The 17,694-nt window shown below is 35.2% G+C and overlaps 1 pseudogene; it reads left to right on the top strand.

Annotated features, from left to right (window-relative positions):
* The first annotated feature begins 2,293 nt into the window (after positions 1 to 2,293).
* On the top strand, positions 2,294 to 16,973 carry LOC116107669 (annotated as a pseudogene).
* The last annotated feature ends 721 nt before the right edge of the window (positions 16,974 to 17,694 follow it).

The raw sequence follows: 17,694 nt of genomic DNA on the forward strand, positions 1-17,694 counted from the left end.
AAAAAAAAATGTTGAAGTCCTTTCTAATTAAATTATTTTCAAAATTTCTTCATTAACAACGGCTATTTTTCTCTCATCTTTCCCTCAAGTTTTAAACAAACCTTATATTTATTAGTGTCAATTTCAAGAGGTTTTTTTCTCTGTCTTTCAAATTTTCAATTTCAAGAGGAACGAATCGAACAAATTCCAATTTGCGCTTATGTTCTGTGGGAATTACGGAAATCTCACATGGCCACTGAAGGTACATTTGTCTTCTTGTAAATCATTGCTTACAACCCATTCGAATCAATGCCAACCGAAATAGTGCCCTAATTTACCATCAACTTATCAGGATTACGATTCAGTTGACCTGTTTTTTTTTTTTTTTTTTTCACTTTTCTTGAAATGTTTTATTAAAGCTTTTGGTGTTTAGTTTGAATTTCGCTCGCTAGTTTTCCTGATCGATTTTCTCACATTTTGGTTTGCTTTGTTTGTGCTACTAGTCTTAATCAGATCACTATAGGCGAAGCTTTAAACGGTCATCGGTCATGTGATTGTGAGCTGCCGTTTTTTGAGTGACGGACGCGTGCGTGAAGTGTAAATTTGTGTATGTTGTACTTATAAAGTTAGAATCCTGACTTTAGAGTCAACTGATATGGTAGTACCATATTAATTGTAAAATGATGTGATAAGTGAGGTACATATTAGTTGAATTCTAAAGTTGGGAGTCCAACTTGTGTACATAGTATTACTAATACAAAAATACGAGGGTGAAGAAAGCAGGTAATTTTTATTTGATTGAAGTATACATTTGTTGTGAGTGAATGCTGAAACGGCGTCGTACTGAATTAATGGAACGGTGTCGTTTTGAGACAGCTCCTGGATGATCCTGACCGCTGATTCAGAGGAAAAACCAACGGCTGAGATCAAGCCTTCAGTCAACACTATAAAAGGATTAGAGTTTCCTATTGAAATAGTAGATCAAACATAAAAAGGTCGAGAGCCGCGTTTTCGTTTTCTTTGAAAAACTAGGGTTCTTTCTTTGAGTCTGATTTCAGTGTAATCTGTGGGTTTCTTGAGTGGTTTGGGTTAATCAATCAAGGGAAGAACTACTATGTTCTTGTTATATGGATTTCCAGGTTAGAGGAGTCCTAGGGCAGATTATGGGTTTGAATCAGAGTTGTTTGATCTGGGTTTCTTGGGTCTCATTCTTTGTAATCGTGACTGTAATCAGTTGTTCTTTAATCATAGTGCAGCGAACTCCCTTTCCGGAGTTCAACGTGGATGTAGCTTGCTCAAATCGAGCAAGTGAACCACGGTAAAGATCTGGTGTTTATTGTTTGTGGTTTTCTGGTTTCTTGTTTGTTTCTGTTTGTATTTTTAGGTTGATTGCATAACAACATTATTGTCCTTAAACTCGCCATTGTAACTACTATTTGTATGAATATTCAAGTATAAAACTTAGAACATGTTTGAAAGCTTATTTTATTTCATTATGTTGGAAGTTTAACAGTTTGCATTGTTCATTTGATGTTTAATAATAATGGTTTGACTTCCCTTTGAAATCGATACTTGGGCTCTATATGGTGGTTATTTGTATTGTGTATAAGTTTTACATTCATGTGTTGAAGACAGACGTTAATTGTATTATTATAGAGTAATGCCATAATAAGTACTTAGTTATTCCAATTTTTTTTTCTGAAGTGATATGAAGTTATTATGACTTTTTATATAATGTCTCATTATTTTATAATTCTGTGGTAATTCTAAGTCAATACCATAGTACTTAGGATACAAAATTTGTGATATTAGTTTTAAAAGCTAATTAGATGACATCATGAATTGATGGAGAAAAGCATGTTTTATGTGTTGCTCTTGCTAGCATGGTATGATATTATATTGTATCCACATGTTTTAAGTGAAAATCTTGTAAAATATGTGGATGCTATATATTATTTTCATTTAACACGGAAATAAAGCAAAAGCATCTTTGTTTCAAGACTTGAATATTCTTTTCTAAGCAACTTTTTAACTCCTAATCAATTGATTTAATGTCTTGTGCTATTGTGCAAGAGATGCCTTACCATTTAATGGACATAGATATTCTTCATGATGATTACTTTTTAAGCTCATTATATAACTAAGTGGAGAGTGCTATTTTAGATTCTGTTGTACCTTTACAAATGTATTATTAATTTCTATTGAATGATTAGTTTTTGTACTGATTATGTAACTAAGTGCAGAGTGCTTTTTCAGATTTTGTTTTACAACTTCATACATATGAGGCAGTGTCTTGTGCTGACTTGATAAAAGTATGTCGGAGGAGAAGTGCAGGGAGACACTGTTGAAGAAGAAGAAATATTATGAGAACTGCTCTGGCTGTAAGGTTGATAAGCTCCAAGAGTTAAAACAGGGTTTACCCATTCGGGAAATCATTTCTTTGTGGTTTGTTGCGGTTTGTAATTGTAAGTTGTCATATCTCATCACAGGTTATTCTTACGAGCATCTTAAATTTCTCTTTGTTTCCATAAATTGCGTAGTTGGGATGATATTGTTTAGGCAGGTTGCCAAATTTGAAGAATGGTATTGGTTTCATTATTTTTAGTTGTTCCTCTTTAGTTTTGAAGGGTTCTACATACATGCAAATGGAGATGCATGCAAATAGTTTTGGTTAACATTATCAAAAACATTACAGATAACAGAATTTTTCAGTGTCTATGGGAAAGGGAAAATTATATTATTATATACTGGAAGATGGAAAAAATGATCAGATTAAGGTGATTTTATCATTACATTTTCTTGCAGTATGGTTTTATTGGCATTTCTTTTTGTTTGTAACAGAAGTGAGAAATTCTATCCATCGGAGTACTGCACTTGCAAATAGTATAATGAATACGGTGAATTAAACTGGAGTTTTTGTGGTTCTGATTTTAATTATAGTTTGACAGTTTTGCACTCATTCGGTTGTTAAACTATTGAAGGGAAAAAGTTGGCATCCTCCACTGGGGCTCAGCAACAAACGCTAACTGAAGGCATTTCTATTTAGTTAGAAAGACAGGAAATATTTTATTAGAAGATTTAATTTTGCACCCCAGCTTACATATGTGAATTATTTTCAACTTAATGTCTGTGCATCAGTAAATGAATAAATTGTGATCTCCCTCTTGGATGTTGAGTCTGCCTTTCAATCTGTCATAAATAACTTTTTCTTTTTGTGGTTGTGGTGAACTTCATTATTACTGTAAACAAGTTTTGTTGTTGATTTAAGGTAGCATGCACCTTTTTTCTTTATGGTTGAAATTCATTTATATGCCCTCTTGCAGTGGTTTGTCGTTTCCTGCAGCGCTTGTTTTAGCTGCTGTTAAGCATTTCTTAATTATTTGATTTATCTTGTACATTATCCATAATATTGGTAACCTTCTCATTTCAATTTTTAAGCACTGTCAGTATTATCACTCTTTCCGTTCCTTTATTTCATGGTGAGTAGAAATGTTACTCTGCATGCAGATGATTAAATTATTAAAATGAGTTATAGACAGACGTAGAAATTGGTTCAGTGACATACAAAGAGTCTGCAATGAAGATTTCGAAAAAATCAATTGAATGATTTTTGTATAAATACAGAAGCATCTTACTAATCAATTCGCTATGATTGATAGCAGAACAAGATGAGTGAATAACTATCCAAGAAGTAAGATTTACCAGTGAGAAGATTGATCACTTCTTAGGTTGGAGAAAATATTACTGAGAAGTAGACAACAAGTTTTCTGCAACTAATTAAAGCTGATACATTCCAGGATGGTTATAGAATATGGTGGTCAGATTTGATTCTTGCATTTGTTTATATACATCTTTTATGAGTTTGAGGTTGGATTGTGTTGGTTGCTGATTTTCCTAATTAGCCTCCTTTGCTTGGGAAAAATATTAAACAAAGCCTACCGGTCATTCTGTTGAATCTTGCATTGCTTTCCAAAACATTCTATTAATTTACTATTTAATTTCAGATTAGGGATTTTCATTGCAAAAAGGAAGGAAGATATTGGCTACTATGCTGGCTTTGTGGGTGAGTGTATCTTCTGTACTTCCTGTTTAATGATGGTGTATTCTAATATAGATATGCTTATTCGTCAGATTTCAGTTCCTTAAAATTATTCCTAACAAACCTCTTAATACCTTGAAGGGTCTTCATTCATGATTGGCAGAGCTTTGATATCTGTCTTATGGGGAGTGGTGGCTGACTACTATGGTCGAAAACCCGTAATATTATCTTGGACCATCTCAGTGTTAGTAAATGCTGGTTTCCTGTCAAATTTTTGTAGTGATAATTAGCAATTAATTTTGCAATTTTTTTTTTTTTTTTTTTATTTTAGACATCTTATGTACAAAATTTTCATAATTATCTGGCTTAAAAATTTGTCATAGGGTTGTTTTGAGCACTCTCTTTGGACTTAGTATAAACTTTTGGATGGCTGTCATCACAAGGTTTCTTCTTGGGAGTATGAATGCTTTACTTGGAACAATAACGGTATGGAAAGTTTCTATTCTATGAGATTCTTTGTTTACTTGTGTTCCACTTAATTCAAGTACCGGTGCGTAACTTCTATCATTACCAAGCATATGCAACTGAAGTTATGCGTGAAGAACACCAAGTTTTAGGACTATCAGCAGTAAGTTTATTTCTCTATGAATAAAATAATTTCCTGTGGTGCCGGAGCTGACAACTGTAATCTAATTTCAGGTGAGTACAGCATGGGGCATAGGACTCATCATGGGCCCAGCAGTGGGTGGTTTTTTGGCTCAGGTACTTATATTTTTGGCTTCTTGTGCCAATAAATACATCTTGTAGATAATATTTCCTTTCTCCTTTATTATTGAAAAATATTCCATTTTCAAGTAATATGAAATCCTTATGAATTGTCCATCATTTAGGATTTTTCCCTAGTTGTCCAAGTATCTTCTCCAATCTCATTTTAATCTATCTATTGTTAACATTCCCAAACCCCACCTAGTCCATGTGCCTACGTCCTTTTCATTTTGTTTTCTGTTTGCAAAGCATGGTACTTATCGTTTGGGATAATTTTCACTATTCAGCCAGCAGATAAGTATCCAAACATATTCTCTAAAGAATCTTTATTTGGGTAGTAAGTGAACTTTAACTCTTATCCTTTTATTATCTTTCATTTTCTTTCTGTTAGATGTTAAAAGTATGATGGTATTCTGAAACATGAGATTTATGCAGGTTTCCATACTTCTAGCCGTGCTTTGTTAGATCACTTATTGCTTTGGGAGTAACTATGGCCTAGTTTAAGAAAGATAAATAAGTTTTTCAACAAGTCTTTGATATCTTCCTTTGTCAACTGGAGCACTTTCTTCTGTAACTCCCACCTTTGTAGTATCGTACATAGGTGTATCAGCAGGTTTACAGCCAAGCATACCAGTTTCCTTCAATAGATCAAGGACATATTTTTGTTGTGAGACAACAATTCCCTTCTTTGATCGAGCAATTTCCATTCCAAGGAAGTATTTAAGATTTCTTAAGTCTTTAATTTCAAACTCTTTAGCAAGGAATTTCTTGAGATTACTTATTTCCTCCTCATGATCTCTTGTCAAAATTATATCATCTACATATACAATGATGATGGCTAATGCTCCCCAACAGATTGTTTTACGAATAAGGTATGATCAGACTGACATTGTGAATACCCAACCTTTTTCATAGCCTTGGTAAAATGGTCAAACCAAGCTCGAGGGGGCTATTTGAGCCGATATAGAGATTTTTCGAGTCTGCATACTTTGTTAATATTAACTTGAGTCTCCAATCCTGAGGGAATTTGCATATACACTTCTTCTTCTAGGTCACCATTAAGAAAAGCATTCTTGATATCTAGTTGATGGAGACACCAGTCACAGTTTGCAGCCAAGGATAACAAGACTCTGACTCTGATTGTGTTCAATTTTGCAACAGGTGCAAAAGTCTCTTGGTAGTTAATTCCATAAGACTGAGTGAAGCCTTTTGCTACAAGTCGTGCTTTGAACCTGTCAATACTTATGTCTGCTTTGTATTTTACAATGAAAATCCACCTGCATCCCATCGGATTCTTCCCTTCTGGGAGATGAGTAAGTTCCCATGTGTCATTCTTTTCTAAAGCTATGACTTCATCTTCAATGGCAGCTCTCCATTCAAGTACTTGTAGAGCTTCTTAGACATTGTTCGGAATCTGAATATCAGTAAGATTGGCAACAAACGCACAATATCGTAATGACAAATTTTTATAAGAGATGAAGTTATGGATTAGGTGGCTTGTGCATGATCTGGTTCCTTTTCTTTTTGCAATAGGTAAATCAAGATCATTATTCTCTACTGATCAGATTCAATGAGATCGTTATTAGTGTTACGTGAAGGTGTTTCCTCTGGATTTGGATCATCTTCATGGACTGGCTTGGGATGTGTTTGGTCCTCTATATCTTCTTGATTTCCCTTTTTTTTTTCCTGGAATAGACAATGACCTTGCTATTTTTCATAGTTTGAGATTGAGTTCGTTGAGAAATGAGTGGAGTTGGAGTACTTGACTCGACTTTAAAAGGATTAAACTCAAAATTTTGAGATTGAGTTGGTTGAGAAATGAGTGGAGTTAGAGTACTTAACTTAGCTTCAGAAGGATTAGACTTAGAATTTATAATGAGCATTTTAGATTCAAGTATTCTTATTGGTATCTCGGTTATGGGAGCTATAGGTGTCTCGATAGGTTCTGTTTCCTAAGATTGATATTCCTGGATTCTATTCTCCTCCTGAATATCATTTTTGGGATAATATAGCTGGTTTTCAAGAAAGTTTACATCCATTGTGTTGTAGAATTTTCTTGTGATGGGGGAGTAACACTTGTATCCTTTTTTTTTTTTTTTTTTTTTTTTTTTTTTTTTTTCCGATGAATACCTTAGAAAGATGCACTTAATATCCCTTGGATCAAGTTTACTTTTGTTTGGTTGTTTATTGTAAACAAAGGCCATACAACTAAACCCTTTTGGTGGAAGAGTGGAAATTAGTTAAGTATGAGGATATGATTTGAGCAGGATTTGACAAGGAGTTTGGAAATTTAACACACGAGAAGACATTCTATTTATGAGATAAGTGGCAGTGAGAACAGCTTCTCCCCAAAAAAAAATTTGGAACATTGGTGTAGAACATGAGTAATCTTGCAACTTCTAACAAATGCCTATTTTTTCTTTTAGCTACCCCATTTTGTTGTGGGGTATCAATGCATGAACTTTGATGATCTATTCCTTCTTTTAACAAGTAATTACCTAGAAAAGAATTGAAATAATCCTTTGCATTGTCAGTTTTTAAAACTTATATTTTGACATGGAATTGTGTTTGAATCATGGTATGAAAGTTTTTGAAAATTTGACTTACTTCTGATTTGTCTTTCATTAAGAATACCTAAAAAATTATAGTATGATCATCAATGAATGAAACAAACCATCTAGTGCCAGTAACAGTTCTTATTCTAGACAGTCCTCAAACATCACTATGAATCATTGGAAAGGGTAAGATGGCTTATAAAACTGAGTTGGGTAAGAGTTATGAACTCTTTTAGATAACTGACATATTTCACATTGAAAATTCTTAGAATTATTATTAAATAATGATGGATAAAAGTTTTCTAAGATACCTAAAATTAGGATGACTTAAACGATAGTGCCATAACATAACATTATTCTCATTATTTGGAACACAAATAGAAAAAGATAATTTTTCACCACCTGTGGATTGAGGTTGTATTTCAGGAAAATTAGTGATCTTGAGGATATAGAGACCCGAACACATATCAGCACAGCCAATCATCTTCCCCAAATCCAGATCCTAAAAAACACAATAATTTGGGAAAAATTTAGTAACACAATTCTTATCCCGGGTGAGTTTACTGATAGATAGCAGATTACAATCAAGATTAGAAACAAAAAGAATAGATTCAAGGGTTAGGTCCTTGGAAATAACAATAGACCCAATGCCAGCTACATTTGAGAGAGAACCATTTGCAATACGAACAGTGAAGTTTCCTACACAAGGTGTATAATTTTTAAACATTGTAATATCTCCTGACATGTGATCAGATGCTTCGGAGTCGATAATCCAATAGTTTCCATGTTCGTTTCTTACATTTAGGGCTACGAGAAAGTTACCTTTTTGGACCAAAGATCCAAATCCTAGGACAGAATTGAAATTGGAAGATGATGAACCTTGTTGGATTGAGTGATCAATTTTTGAAGAAGTTCCAATTGTTCCTTGCTGAATGGACTTGGGTTTGGATCTGCTAGTTTATCCTCAACTGAAACATGTTTGCTGTTTGAACTAGTAATTCTTTGACCAATTGTGACTTCAGAGATATTCTCGGTAGTTGCTTATTTATCAATTGCCATTCTGTATTTTGTCATGGCAGATTGAAAGAATGGTATTTAGGCTGAGAGAAGTTTCAATAGAAAGAACTGAGAGATTTTAGCAGGAAGAGTTGAGAGATTTCAGTAGGAAGAACTGAGAAAAGAGATGGCAGAGATATTTCAACAACCTTGCTTTGATACCATGTACATTTTTGAGAGATTTTTATGTTGATTATGGCTGGAAACAAACCAGCTATTTATACAAGCTTAGGACAAAACTAAAAAAATAAAAAATCCCCGATTTTAATACAACAATTAAGGTTGAAGATCCCTAATTTTCATACTAGAATCAAGGTTGAAGATCAGCAACACCAGCTATAGTTACACAGTTGTAAATTAGATTCTGATTTTCTACAAATTCCCTATTGTTTAATTTGATAACATTAAGTTGTGAATTTGTTTGTAGTTTTTGTTTGATCCACATGTCTTACTTAGGAAAGGGGATGTTGGAGCTAAAGTATTGTTGTTGACCTTTGTCTATCATCTTAACTTGTTTTGGTTTCGTGGTTGTTGATAATTTTCTTTCCGTTTAGATGCTAGCTGTATGCGGTTTTCTACATGCTCAATTTTCATTATTTTTTTTAATTGAAATTGATGAATATCCCCTAAGTGTATAGAGGTTATAAGGAAAAGAAATCCATAAAAGATTTAAGTCATGTCTCCCTTGTTTAATATGTCTATTCCATAGATATTCATGTGAATACACTTGTAACTAATATTAAATAATTAATGTGAACTTATACTAAACAACCACTTATCACAAAGGCTCAAGTTAATAGGTAGGGACCATAACTCCTCAAGTGCTAGTGCATGTCAATCAAATATAATGTGATCAAGGATTCAATGATAGGAACCTAAATATTTCAACCACAACCAACTCAACACACACGGAGAACAAACTTAAACACTAAATAATTCACTGATATTTGTATTAATAATCTGTAGTAATTGATATTCTAGAGCTAAGAACAATAATGGAAAATTTAAGAAGGAACAAAATGAAAGAAGAATGAAGAAAGAAAAAAAAAAAAAAATAGCACTAGTACTTTGAGGAGTTAGGGGCCTCCCAATACAACTCTATGAATTCCATAATACCTTGTACACATTTCATTCCCCTCTTATACCCAATTGCCATAACAAACTATTCTGCTAATCTGGTGCCACGTAGATATTCTTTTTAAACAACTCCCATCCAGCCTACTAATCCACTTTATTCTTCTTCACGTACACTTTGGTGCTAGGGTGTGTTATTCCCTTGATACCTTCCTCTGAACCTCCAGGGTAGCCACCTTGTCCTCAAGGTGAAAGTTAGGATACTGATTAGCAATGACATATGGCTCCCACGTAGCTTCAAAAGAAGGGAGATCCCTCCACTAAATCAATACCTCCTGAAAGCCATCTAGAAGAGTTCAAATGGCAAGGATTGAAGCTGGTTGTACCATTAACTCTAAGTCCTCAGTCAAGAAGTTCGGGAGTGGTTAGATAGGGACTGCCGAGTGCAAACTCTACTTGAGTTGAGAGGCATGGAAAACTGGATGGATTTTTGCAGTAGGAGGTAGAGCTAATTTATAAGCAACTTCTCCTATCTGTTGCACAACTTCAAAGGGACCATAGAAACGAGAGCTAAGCTTCTCATTGAATTTCTTGGATAAAGACTTGAATTTATATGGTTACAGCTTAAGGTTGACAAGGTCACCAGGTTGGAAAACTACTTCCCTACGGTGTGCACTGGTAGTAGACTTCATGCAAGTCTGGGCTACTTGTAGGTTGACTTTAAGATCCTCCAAAAGAGCATTGCGTTTGACCATTTGTTGGTTAATATCCTCCACATCAGATTTGATTTCGGTAAACTTAAGGAGAAGTAGGGGCTCACTTCCATAAAGAGCTTTAAACAAAGTCATTTTGGTAGAGCTATGATAAGAGGTATTAAACCAGAACTTAGCCCAAGAGAGCCATTTAGGCCATTGCTTATGTTTGGAAGAAGTAAAGCATCGAAGATAAGTTTCCAAGCAATGGTTAACCAGCTCCATTTGACCATCGGTTTGGGGGTGATAGGCCGAACTAAACTTAAGGGTAGTCCTTGCCAAACGAAATAACTCGGTGCAAAAATGGCTCATAAATACCCGGTCCCTATAAAAAACAATTGATTTGGGAAAACCATGAAGACATACTATCTTATTGATAAAAAGAGCCGCAACCTCCTTAGCATCATAAGAGTGGCATAACAAAAGAAAATGACTATATTTAGTCAATTTGTCAACAACAACCAATATAGTGTCATACCCACAAGCTTTAGGGAGTCCCTTGATGAAATCCATAGAGACATTATCAAATGCTAAATTCGGAATTAGAAGTGGCTACAAAATGCCAGCAGGTTTTAAGGCTTGATGTTTGTTTTGTTGACAGATCCCACATGCCATGACAAAATTTTGAACATCTTGTTTAATGCCTTCCCAGAACAAAATTCCAGTAATGTAAGTTCAAAAGAAACCAGAGTGGCCTCCACTTGGAGTGTCGTGTAACTCATGTCACAACCAAGGAATAAACTTAGAGGTCTTGGGAAGTACTTGTAGAGGAGGTAGCCATTACAAAGGGAGTAATTCGACCGAGACATCGCATTCAGCAACAGATCTTGCACAATCACCTTGAGTTTGGGATCTTGTAAAGCGTCAACAACCAATTCTTTGTACTCACTAAAGTATGTTATCAATGAGGCAATCATGGACACAATTGATTCTCAACGGGACAAGGCATCGGCTACTTTATTGGAGCTACCAAGGTGGTATTGGATCTCGAAGGAGAATCCTAACAATTTGGAGATCCACTTATGCTATTTAGGAGTCAGAGGTCCTTGTTCATTTAGGAACTTGAGGCTGTGCTGGTCAATCTTGATGATGAACTTTCGACCAAGCAAATAATGGCTCCATTTGCGAACAACAAACACAATCACCATGAGGTCACGCTCATAAACAGACTTCTGTTGAGATGAGTAGGAGAAAGCCTTGTTGAGAAAAGCTACTGGATGACCTCTTTGTACCAATCCATTCTCAAACCTGACGCATCAATGTGAACCTCAAACGGCAGCAAGAAATAAGGAATGATCAACATTGGAATAGTCACTATGGCTTTCTTGAGAGTGTTAAAGGCTTTTTGTGCTTCCTCACCCCAACCAAAGGAATTTTTCTTGAGCAATTGGGTTAATGGGTAGGCTAACTGTCCATAATTCTGGACAAATCTTCTATAGTATCTTGTAAGCCCTAAGAATCCCCGTAAGCTCTTCAAGGTGGTAGAAGTTGGCCAGGATAACATGCATTCAATTTTTGCAGGATCTGCCTCCACCCCATTAGCCGAGATTAAATAGCCCAAATACTCTAATCTCTCCTGAGCAAATACACATTTTTTTTTATTAAGGACCAACTAGTGCTCCTGTAATGTCTGGAAAGCCTGCCTCAAATTCAGAATGTGAGTAATCAAATCAGTACTATATATTAAAATGTCATTAAAAAAAAAAAAAAAAAACAAGAATAAATTTTCGGAGGAATGGCTTGAAGATTTCATTCATCAACGCTTGGAATGTGGAGGGAGTGTTAGTCAAGCCAAACGGCATAACTAAAAACTCATAATGGCCTTCATGAGTGTGGAAAGCAGTCTTTGGAACATCCTCATCACAAACCCGAATCTGGTGGTAGCCTTATTTAAGGTCAAGTTTTGAAAATATTGTTGCACCACCCAACTCATCCAATAATTCGTCAATGGTGGTATCAGGAATTTATTGGGAATGGTTATATCATTCAAAGCTCGATAATTGACGTAAAATTGCCAACTTCCATTCTTCTTTTTAACTAGTAAAACAGGGCTCAAAAAAGGACTTATGCTAGGTTGGATAATACCAGCCGCTAGTATCTCGCTCACCAAGTTCTCTATCTCATTTTTTTGGAAAAACGAGTATCTGTATGGCCTGATGTTGGGGGGTTGAGCCCCATCTTTAAGAGTGATGGCATGATCTCTTTTATGATATGGGGGAAGATCTCCTGATTGATCAATAGAGGCTAGAGAATTTGGTCAAAACAACCTCCACTTTCGGATTCAAAATTGGGGCTGGAGCACAATCTTGATGAGTAATAGAACATATCTCTCCCCCTATTGTTGCAGTGATTTTAGCATTACTTTTAATGAAACTACCGTTTTCACTAAGGAAGGATCCCCTGTAGGGTCACTGTTTTTCCATTAACTTCAAACCTCATTGTTAGTCTTTTCCAATTAGAACACACATCACCCAATGAGCTCAGCCAAGTTACTCCAAAAACTACATCGGCTCCTCCTAAATCAAACAGAAAAGAATCTTGACAAACTGTGATGCCCTGAATTTCTAATTTCACTTCTCTACAAACTCCAATACTCCTTAATGTATACCCATTCCCCACCATGACGCCAAAAGTCTTAGTATCATCCCTCTCCAACAAACTTATAGATTAATTCTTGAGAGATGAAGTTATGGGAAGCCTCATTGTCAACCAATACTATAACTCTCTCCCCCTTAATCTGCCTACGAAGCTTTAGCGTGTTCGCTAAAGGTATAGCCACAATGGAATTCATAGATAAGGCAATAGGAGTACCTTCAGTATTAGCCTCATCATCAGGTTTCAGGATGGTTTCTTCTTCCTCAAACTCTTTATCAGTTATGACGAACAAAATCTGGAGTGTCGTGTTCTGGCAACGATGATTGGGACCGAATTTCTCATCACACTTGAAACACAACCCTCTCTCTCTTCTATACTGCATTTCGACGTCTATCATTCGCAGAAAATTGCCCTCTCGAAGGTTTGTTGGTGAAGATTCTGGCAGTCTCTCTCCTTTCTCAAAGCGAATTTGACCTCCATTTGTGCGATCTAATTTTCTTGCATAATTAGAGCCGTAACTGATTCTAAGTGGTTCTGGGCTGGGTGTAACTCGAGTATATGGCTCAAATTTGTTTGGTTCAGCCTTAAAATTCCATTGGGCTCGGGTTGGTTTAAATTTGGATTTGTCTAGGTTCTAATTTCTTTCCTCTATTCTATGGGCTTGGTTCATTAGTTCAAAAAGGGAAGTAGGCCTATCAATTCATAAATAAGCTTTAATCTCCTCCTTTAGCCCATTAGTAAATGTGCCCATCAACAGTTCTTCCCCTACCTTATTCATCGGTGCAACAAACAACTCAAATTGTTCACGGTACTCAGTTACAATTCTAGTCTGCTTCAACGCCACTAGAGACTCAAAAGCAGAACCCTTATAGGATAGTTGGAATCGTTTGATTAATGTGTTTTTAAACATTCCCCAATTTGGAAACGGAGCTCTTGAATCAATCCACTAGAACCAATTAAGAGACCTTCCCTCCATGCACACCCCCACCGATTCCATCTTCTCCTCCTCGGAGATCTTGTTGATGTTGAAATACCGATCAGCTTGGAAAGCCCAACCATACAGGTCTTCACCGTTGAACACAGGTAAGTCCAACTTTCTTATTTTCCTATCATCTCCATTGATCTCACTATTTCTGAGTTGTTTTGAACTTCCGATGTTTTCCGATCATTCTAGGCTTCCTTCTTCGTTAATCAGCCGATTCCTTGATGACTCTCCCTTATCTTTCCCTTGAACAACACTTTTCTCCTTCTCATCCTTCAAACATATCCATTCCCTTAGTTCCACGAGATACCCCTTGATACCGTCGATGTCCTCCTTAACGGTTCCCATATCTTTTTTCAATCCCTCAATCCTAGCTTCCATTCTCGTATTAACCATAAGAACTCCTTGGCTCTGATACCAATGATAGGAACCTAAATATTTCAACCACATCCAACTCAACACACACGGAGAACAAGCTTAAACACTAAATAATTTGTTGATATTCGTATTAATAATCTGCAGTAATAGATATTCCAGAGCTAAGAACAATGATGGAAACATTAAGAAGGAACATAATGAAAGAAGAATGAAGAAAGAAAAAAAGAGAGCACTAGCACTTTGAGGAGTTAAGGGCCTCCCAATACAACTCTATGAATTCCATGATACCCAGTACACATGTCATTCCCCTCTTATACCCAATTGTCGTAATAAACTATTCTACTAATCTGGTGCCACGTAGATATTCTTTTTAAACAACTCCCATCCAGCCTACTAATCCACTTTATTCTTCTTCACGTACACTTTGGTGCTAGGCTGTGTTATTCCCCTGATACCCTCCTTTGAACCTCCTAGGTTGTTTAGTGTCCTATCATACAACTATAACCGTTAACATAAATTCTTATAGCTTAACAAATAGAAAAGGGGGATTCATATTCAAATTCACTTGGTCAAACGGATTCGATATGTTAAAATTATCATACTTAAAACCTTAAGCTAATAGATGAGTGTCTCGAAATAGTATTTAAGCTATAAGAACTCATGCTTGTCTTGTTATTACTGAATTAACTTTCTACTTACTGCAATGGGATTTCCTAAAATACATCCATAAGGAAGACAATTTATCATGTGATTTCTCAAATGATCAAATGGAATCTGCATCCTGTGGGTCTGATGCAGATTTTAAAGGACATATAGGAAGCAAGACAACTTCTAAGGAAAGCCTCAATAAGAATTGGCCCTTAATGTCTTCTATTATTATTTACTCTATTGTTGCACTGCATGATATGACTTACTCAGAGGTATATTTCTACATGTTATATGTTTGGCTTGTGCCTTCTATTGAGCTTGCTCTCCTTTGTCGATATGTTTTCTTCATTTTTCCTTGATTACTAGTCTTCAGAGTTGAAATTTCTAGTTCTGTTTCTTTAGTGCTGCTGTGTTGTACTTGCGTCAATTTTTGAAAATAACAGATTCTATATCTTTTGTCGATATTTTTTCTTCATTTTTCCTTGACTACTATTCTTCAGAGTTGAAATTTCTAGTACTGTTTCTTTAGTGCTGAAGTGTTCTACTTGCGGCAGTTTTCAGAAATATCGGATTCTATAATTACTTCCTCGTTTAGAGACAGGCTCTTTAGTTTCATTAACACTACATAATTTTGGTAGAGGCTAGTTGCTAGTAGAAAACAAATGGTAATGGGCTTACTTCTTCTCATTGTCGACAAATACATTGAACAACATTCTGTTTCTCTGACTTAGCAAAAAAAAAAAAAAAAAAAAAAAAAAAAAAAAACAAAGGAGAAGAACAGAAGAAAAGACAACATTTTGATGCTGAGTAAAGTATTTCAAGGAAATACAAAAGAACAATTGAATAGTTCTGAGTTCCCTTCAACTTGGGTTCAGGTGTAATGCAACATAAGTGCTAGGTTAAACTCCTTACACACTCTGCTTTGTGCCAGCCACCTAGCTTTGACTGTCAGTTTACCTTATACAGAGTAGAATGTTGGCCCTAAACACGCCATTGAATTAGTCTGGCTGTGGGTCTGCTTAATTTCTCAGCCAAATAGCACCCTCATTATCAACAACAAAACAGAATAGTGCAGCAATTCTTTTATTAAAACCTGAAATATTTCGCTGGTGTGGAAACTTATTTCAGCTGCATTGAAAATGGTGAAAAAGTAGTGTAATTTTTCCCCTATCTACGTTATGGGTTTAAAATTTGTAGTTTACAATTACAGCTTTCATAACCCAAATTACTTCGTTTATCAATATTTGTGACTGAAAAAGTAGTTAATTGCATTTGTAGTCTTAATTTGAAGATTTTCCCCATTAAATAGAAACCCAATAATCATGTAGGATGCCTAGTATTCAGATATCCTGAAGTCACATTTAAATTATTGAAAAAGGAACATACTGTCCAGATAACCAATCAATAGTTGGAAACACTAAACAGACTGGCATCTGCATTTAAGCTTTGTGCTGATTATGAGTGGGATGATCCTAAATGTATTCTTTTAATATCGATTATACTTGGTTCATAAAATATCAACATTGTGTTCTAAAATGTTCATTGCACAACTATTTGGAATATAAACTAAAAAATTAAGTTCCAAAGATAAACTCAACCACTGGATTTCATATTTTTTGTTGCTGTATCTTTTTTCACTAGTGTCAAACAGTGCTCAAATCCCTAACACCAACTGTGCCACTAGGACCACGGTAGCTTCACTCCACCATGTCCTTTTCCAGTCGGTCTGATGCTATGTTCAAATTTCTACTTTGTGAAGAAATAATTTCATTATGATATTAAGAAGGCTAGTAATTCATCGTGATCATGTAATTATTTGATGAAGTGCTAAAAGGAACTTGTAACTTGAACACCAAATGCAATGCCGTAATTATTTAAAAGATGATGAATTGTGGTGATACATGCCAATTTTGTACATGTTTTCAACCATATACTGTCAACAGAGGGCTAGTATTGCCTCCGAGATGATATGAGCTTCACACAAGACATTATAACGTTAGCTGTACCTGTTCTTTCTTGTGTAGATATTTTCACTCTGGGCTGTTAGCCCTAGGAAGTATGGGGGTCTGAGCTATTCTACTGCAGATGTTGGTTAACTACGTGCAATTTTAGGTAAAGTAGATACTGATATTCCCATTTTTTATATTTAATTGCCTCATACATGTTTTCTGATTTTCAATATTCCATTATATTTCTAAAGCTTTCAAAGCATGTTTAGGAGGGATCATTTCAAACTTTCTCAGAAAAAAGGAATTTTCAAGTGTTATATCATAACTTCCTGCTAGGCATAATTTGTACTAGTAAAAATCTACTAAGTCTTGATTGGTGGAGATGATGTCAGCCCTTATTTTATGCAAACACTTATGGAAAAATATGAGATTTTAAAGAATTAATATATGCCATGCAGCACAAAAATTTGAAAATCTTAAATTAAACAAATGCTCAATCGAGTTATTCCATGCAATTCTCTTGTATTTGCAATCAGAATGATGTAGATATAGTGTATATAAATACTTCATTCACAGGTTTTTGTTACTATTTCTTAATGATGCTGCTATTACGACTTTCAACATTACAATTAGGGTTACTAAAAAGTTGAATTGTGGTTATAAAAATGGCATCCATTTATTGAACATGCATGGTTTCTATTTAGCACAAATCAAATCAAAAGCATATGTACATGTATATATATTCTTATAATTGTTAGAGTTGGTGCCCTAGAGCTAATCAATTATTGTAAAATTGACTATATAATAAATGTTTATTTAACAATAAAAGACATATTCTACTATATTATGTAAATCATATTATATGTATTGATATATGTCCTTAGGATAGTAAAACCGTAACGAGGGTATCAAGTGTTTCAAA

Source organism: Pistacia vera, unplaced genomic scaffold (assembly GCF_008641045.1).
Source record: "Pistacia vera cultivar Batoury unplaced genomic scaffold, PisVer_v2 Contig545, whole genome shotgun sequence".
Classification (NCBI taxonomy): Eukaryota; Viridiplantae; Streptophyta; class Magnoliopsida; order Sapindales; family Anacardiaceae; genus Pistacia; species Pistacia vera.